Below are 6,089 nucleotides of genomic sequence, written 5' to 3' on the forward strand. Positions count from 1 at the left end.
TTCATTGAAATGAAAAATAAACAAACTAAATAAATAAAATAAAAAAAAGAAAATAGAAAAATCTGAGAAGAATACTTTTACTGGGATCATTTGTGACTAATTTGGAATTACTTGTTAGTGGTGTGCAAATGACCGAAACCTTGAGAGAAAAGTGTTGACCTAAATGTAGTTTTTATCAAGTAGGATGCTCTTGACATATTAGACAGGGCGGGACTGTCTTGGACATTGCATTTAACAGTACTAAATGTCAATAGTGCACTGAATTTTCAACAATTAAACTATTCCCCCTGTTTGAGTAGCATAGTGAGGTGGAAGACTTTCCCATATGCATACTTAAGATTATACACAGTTCCCAGGGCTCTGTATTTAAGTAGTTCCATGCCATTCTCTCCTACTTAAGGAAGTACATTGGTGTATAAATTATTCAGTTATTCAGTAAATATAACTTTGATTCTGTGCCAAATGGAAAATTTTATTCTTAGTCTTAGTCTTAAACCTTAGTACTTTATTTACTGGCAACTTGGGCAAATCTTACATGTGATTAGGAACTACTACCTTCAATTCTTAAAGATCTTGAAAATAAATTAAATTCTAAAGTCAATATGCACTGCCAAAAGAATGAACAGGTGTATCTTCGAAAAGGTGCAGCCAGAGAGCTCTCATTGGAACAAGGATAGCAAAGCTTCATCTCTCATATTTGGGACATATTGGTAAGAGAGGCTCTTCCCTGGAAAGAGTTGTCATGATTGGAAAGATTGAGGGTCAGAAAAAGAGAGCAAGACTCTCAACAAGATGTATTGACACAGTGACTGTAGTAATTGTGGCAGATGATGAGAATGGCACAGAATAGGACAGGATTCAAATTAGTTGTTCATAGGGTAGCTATGAATCATACTCAAGTGGACGACACCTAATAACAACAACAACACAAGGTCAAGATATTAGTCATACTAATTAATAAATATTGATAATAATTGATAGAAATATAGATAATTAAGCTGAGATTCTATAATTATGAAAATTACAATTATAATGGTAGAGGAAGCTGAAGAGACCGACTTGGCTTTTTTTTTTTTGGAAATTGCCAGATTTCAGACATTTAAATGGCTAGATCCCTTTCATGGAAGGTCAGATGCGTGGTCAAAGTTGAATAAAAGCAGTGACTCCAAACTGAAAAGTATGCAGGAAAAACCTTTGACCAGTGAGTGCTAAGATTTATATTTACATCAAGTAAAAAGCAAGTTGAGATTGCCATCTTGACTCCCCCTCAGGTATCCCCTATTCTCCAAGGATCCCATTGGCTTTGTTACCCACCAGCCAGCCTAGGCCAGGTGAGATATCAGGCCCAATCGGTGTCAGAAACCCAGAGCTCCACAAAGAACTAAAGTCTGGTTTCACCTTTTGTGCCCCTAATTCACGTCAGGAACCCCAGCGCTAGCATCCCAGATCAAAAGGAGACGTGGCCTTCACCATGGAAATTCTTGTATTGTGACAGCTGTGTGGTCCAAAAGGAAGACCCTATGTCACAAGACAATAGTCCTGGAGCAGAAGCTCAGGGGCAAGAACCTTTCCCCAGTACTGCTCAAGACAAAAATCCCTCCCTGAAACCTATACACGAGATTTGGACTTAAATCCTTCTAAATGTGAGACCAGTAATATTGTGAGGCGCAAGACATCACAGGAGTGACTTGTGGCCTAAGCCAAAGGGTTGCTGAGGGAAGGGGAGGAGGGGGGCTGGATGGTGTTAGGAGGGAGTGCAAAGGATGCTAATATTCAGGGCAAGGGAAAGGACAAGACACACATGCAGGGGGAGGGCACTACATGTACAGTTATCTCTGTAAGGGGAAGTGTCTTTTGCTCCTTTCATTAAAATGCTTTTCTGTTAGATGTTGTTCCAAAGCTAAGCATCCAACTTAAGACAGCCTAGGAAGGAGGATTGGCCATCCATGTCCAAAATATAACAGGCCTTTGACAACCCTATGTATAATAAATAGAGCACACATAGAGTAGAATAACAGATATGGCATCTTAGGCTGAGCCCTCAACTTTGGAAACACAAAGGAGGAGGAACAATTGTAAACAGAAACTAATGATGAGAATGTGGAATATGAGAAGCATGAATGTAGGAAAACTGGAAATTTTTAAGAAATAAATGGAATTCATAAATATAGACATAGTAAGTGTTGGCGGAATGAGATGGACTGGCATGAAACATTTTGAATGAGATGCTCATATGATCTTCTACACTGGAGATGAAAAGGTGAGAAAAAATTAGGTCACTTTCATAGTTAACAAGGCCGTTTTTAGATCCATCTTGAAATGTGATATTGTGAATGATAGGATAATACCCATACACATACAAGGACGACCTGTTAATACCACTATCATTCAAATTTATGAACCAACAACCAGAGCCAAAGAGGAAGAAACATGATTTTTACCAACTGTTATAGTCCGAAATCGATCGAACGTGCAATCAAAATGCATTAATAATAATGGGTGACTGGAATGCAAAAGTTGGGAACCAGGAAGAAAGATCAGTAGTTAAAAAACATTGAGTTGGCCCCGCGCGGCCCGGACGGCGGGAGGCGGGCGTTTCTGCGCACCGCGAACGCCGGGCTGTGTGTCGCTTGCCGCCGCCGAGGCTCCGGGCGTGTGGAGAGGATGTCCCGGTAACTCCTGCGGGAGCCCGGCGCCCCGGGGGAGGATGATGCTCCTGAGGGGAGGTCCCAGGCCGTGGCGCCTGCCACTGCTGCCAGCTCCCGAGACCAGGGGCCGCGCGAACCCGCCGAGGCGCAACCCCCAGATTTTTTGTGGGAAGCTATGTGAAAATCTGAAATACCCTCTCTCATCCCTTTACAGTGCAGTGGTGCCATCTGATGAAATTAAAGTTAATTATAGATACGGCCTTCCTTTAATAACGCTCCCTTTGCCATCCAGAAATGAGCGATGCCAATTTGTAGTCAAACCAATGTTATCAACACTTGGTTCATTCCTTCAGGACATACAAAATGAAGATAAAGGGGTCAAAACTGCAGCCATCTTTGCAGCAGATGGCAGCAAGATTTCAGCTTCAACTTTAATGGGAATTCTACTAATGAATGATTTTAAACTTGTCATCAATAAAATAACATATGATGTACACTGGCCCAAGCAAGAAAGTCTGAGTAGTGAGCATGCTACTGAGACGGAAACCATGATGTCTTTGGTTCACAGACTGTTTAGAGCCATACATTTTGATGAATATCAGAAAAAGAAAGAGAACTATTTACTGGAGAAAATTGACCACCTGAAGAAAGAGCTGCAGCCCTTTGAACAGCTGAAAACTAGAACTGAAGGTCGCTCTGAAGCCAGAATCAACAGACTCCTATGGACTGGCTTAGCGCTGCTGTCCGTGCAGGGCGGGGCACTGGCTTGGTTCACATGGTGGGTGTACTCCTGGGACATCATGGAACCAGTTACTTACTTCATCACAGTTGCAAATTCCATGGCCTTTTTTGCATACTTTCTAGTCACTCGACAGGATTATACTTACAAAGCTATTAGTAGTAGGCAGTTTCTAACTTCTTCTATAAGAAATCAAAGCAAGAACGTTTTGATGTGGAGCAATACAACAAGTTAAAAGATGACCTTGATAAGGCTCAAGAAGCCCTGAGACATGTACGCCGTCTTCTCTAAAATCGATTGCCATTGGAGGAACTCAATGACAAGAATTAATCTTGTATTTTTAAAAGTCATTGAATTTTTCCATTTTGTCTTGATTTTACAACTAGAAAACTGGAAGTTTTGGAGTCTGATAGTTCATTACTATTTGATGGTTTAAATCTTTTTTAGTTAATAAAACAATTCTTGCAAAAAAAAACAAAACAAAAAAACCATTGAGTTGGTGACAGAAATGAGGCTGGAAATGATAGAATTTTGCACAAAGATTTATTCATTGCAAATATCTTTTATAAGAAACATAAATGCAAGTCATACACATGGATTTCACCTGATGGTAGGCACAGGAATCAGATTGATTACATCTGTAGAAGGAATTGTTAGAGAAGTTCAATATCAGAGTAAAAACCAGGCCAGGTGCTGATTGTGGAACGGACCATCAACTACTCGCATGCAAATTCAAATTAAAGCTAAAGAAGGTGAAATCAAATCTACAGGAATCAACAGTTGACTTTGAGTCTATCCTACTTGAATTTAAAAACTAACTCAGAAACAGGACTGAGGCCTTGAACACTAATGAAGGAAGACCAGATAAGCTGTGGTAGGATATCAAGAATACACAAAGAATGTAAAAAGTCATTACAAAGAAGAAGAAGAAAAGACCAAAAAGGATGTCAGCAGAGACTCTGAATATTGTACTACAGTGCAGAGAAGCCAAAGCAAAAGGAAGAAATCAAGAAGTTAAGGAGCTGAATAGAAAGATTTCAAGTTGATTCAAAGATACTAGTTTAAAAAGCAAGCCTGGTATGGAACATCGAACAGTTATCTCTAAAACCTAAAAACTAGGAATGATTACCAACTTTTTATAACTTAGTTTCTCAGCAAGGCAGACTAAAGAAAGGAAGTAAGATGTTTCTTCTCTTCATTGCCTAGAGATCTCAGAAAATTAATTTTAATGAAAGTTTACAGAGATTTTGAATTTCCATTTATTCATTGTTGCACTTTTCTCCCTGCCCACCTCTACCGCCCCCCAATTCGCTCTTCTCTTTGAAAAGTAAAAGAAAAGTTCTTTCATTGTTATACAATCCCTCCCCCCAAATCCATTCCACTCTGCAGCCTTCCTTCTGGGAGCTCAGGCTTTTATCTACCTCTTTATGTGCATTCTACCCTTTCTTATTTTAAGATAAGTTAGTCACCTTGCTGATTAAAGTAAAGCAAGAATTAACAATCTATAATTCCAATCAACTGTAAAATTGCACAATGTTCCCTCTTTTTATTCAAATTAATTTTTATTCCAACACAAAACATATAACTAAGAATTTACACACTTTATTGCTGGTGGTATTTTTAATTGTTTCTTATGCATCTGAAAGTTTGAAATAAGAAAAACCAAAGGAGAATTAACATACTTGAGTTGTGTTATTCAATGTATCATTGACTGCCAAAAGAACAAACAGATCTGTCTTAGAGAAAGTGTAACCAGGTTGTTACTTAGAGGCAAGGATAGTGAAATCTCATCTCACATAGTCTGGGCCTGTTGTCTGGAGGGCCAGTCCTTGGGAAAAGACTTCAAGCTGGGAAAGGGAGATAGTAAGTGACAGAGAGTAAGATCCTCACTGAGGTGGATGGCAACAATAGGCTCGACGAAGGCAGAGATAATAATGACGGCCCAGAGTAAGACAAGGTTGTGAGCTGTTGTTAACAGGCTCATGAGTCGTAGCTGACTTGATACCTAACAACATCGTTGGTGGTTTTTTTTTTTATTATTTGTTATTGTTGTTGTTATGGGCCATCGAGTTGCCTGCATATCCCATGGAATACCAGAAGAATAAACAGTTATGTCTTGGAAAAAGTGAAATCTGAGTGCTCCTTGGAGGCAAGGATGATGAAGCTTTATCTCACATACTTTGAGCATATTGCTAGGAGAAGGTATTCCTTGGGAAAAGGCAGCATGTTTGGAAATGTGGAGGGTCAGTGAGAAAGAAGAAAACCATCAATGAGATGGATTAACACATGCATTGGCATAATTGTAGCAAGTGTATCATACATGATGAAGATAGCACAGGATATGACAGGGTTCACATTGGTTGTTCACACGGTCCCTATGAGTAGTACTTGACAGACATACAAGTATATGTATACATGCATGTGCACAGATAAGTAATGAAGTAGGATAAGGGATGAAGTATGCTATATCATTAATGGATTTTTAAACATACTATATTATTGACGATTGTGCTGTCATCGTGTGCTATCATTTTTAAGAGGCATAAACGCAGGTTATATACCTGGATTTCACCTGATGGCATGCATAGGAATCAGATCGATTACATATGTGGAAAAAACTGCTGGAGAAGCTCAATATCAGCTGTGAAAACTAGGCCAGGAGCTGATTGTGGAACAGACCACCAACTACTCATATGCAAATT

The 6,089-nt window shown here is 39.3% G+C and overlaps 1 protein-coding gene and 1 pseudogene across 1 annotated transcript in view; both read left to right on the forward strand.

Annotated features, from left to right (window-relative positions):
- VWA8 (von Willebrand factor A domain containing 8) overlaps positions 1-6,089 on the forward strand; it is a 519,526-nt gene that overhangs the window by 67,909 nt on the left and 445,528 nt on the right. The gene's annotated exons all lie outside the window — the stretch shown is intronic.
- On the forward strand, positions 2,711-3,717 carry LOC102845664 (annotated as a pseudogene).

The sequence above is a fragment of the Elephantulus edwardii genome, unplaced genomic scaffold, assembly GCF_000299155.1.
Source record: "Elephantulus edwardii isolate Elephantulus edwardi_28Jun2011 unplaced genomic scaffold, EleEdw1.0 scaffold00036, whole genome shotgun sequence".
In the NCBI taxonomy this organism is placed as follows: Eukaryota; Metazoa; Chordata; class Mammalia; order Macroscelidea; family Macroscelididae; genus Elephantulus; species Elephantulus edwardii.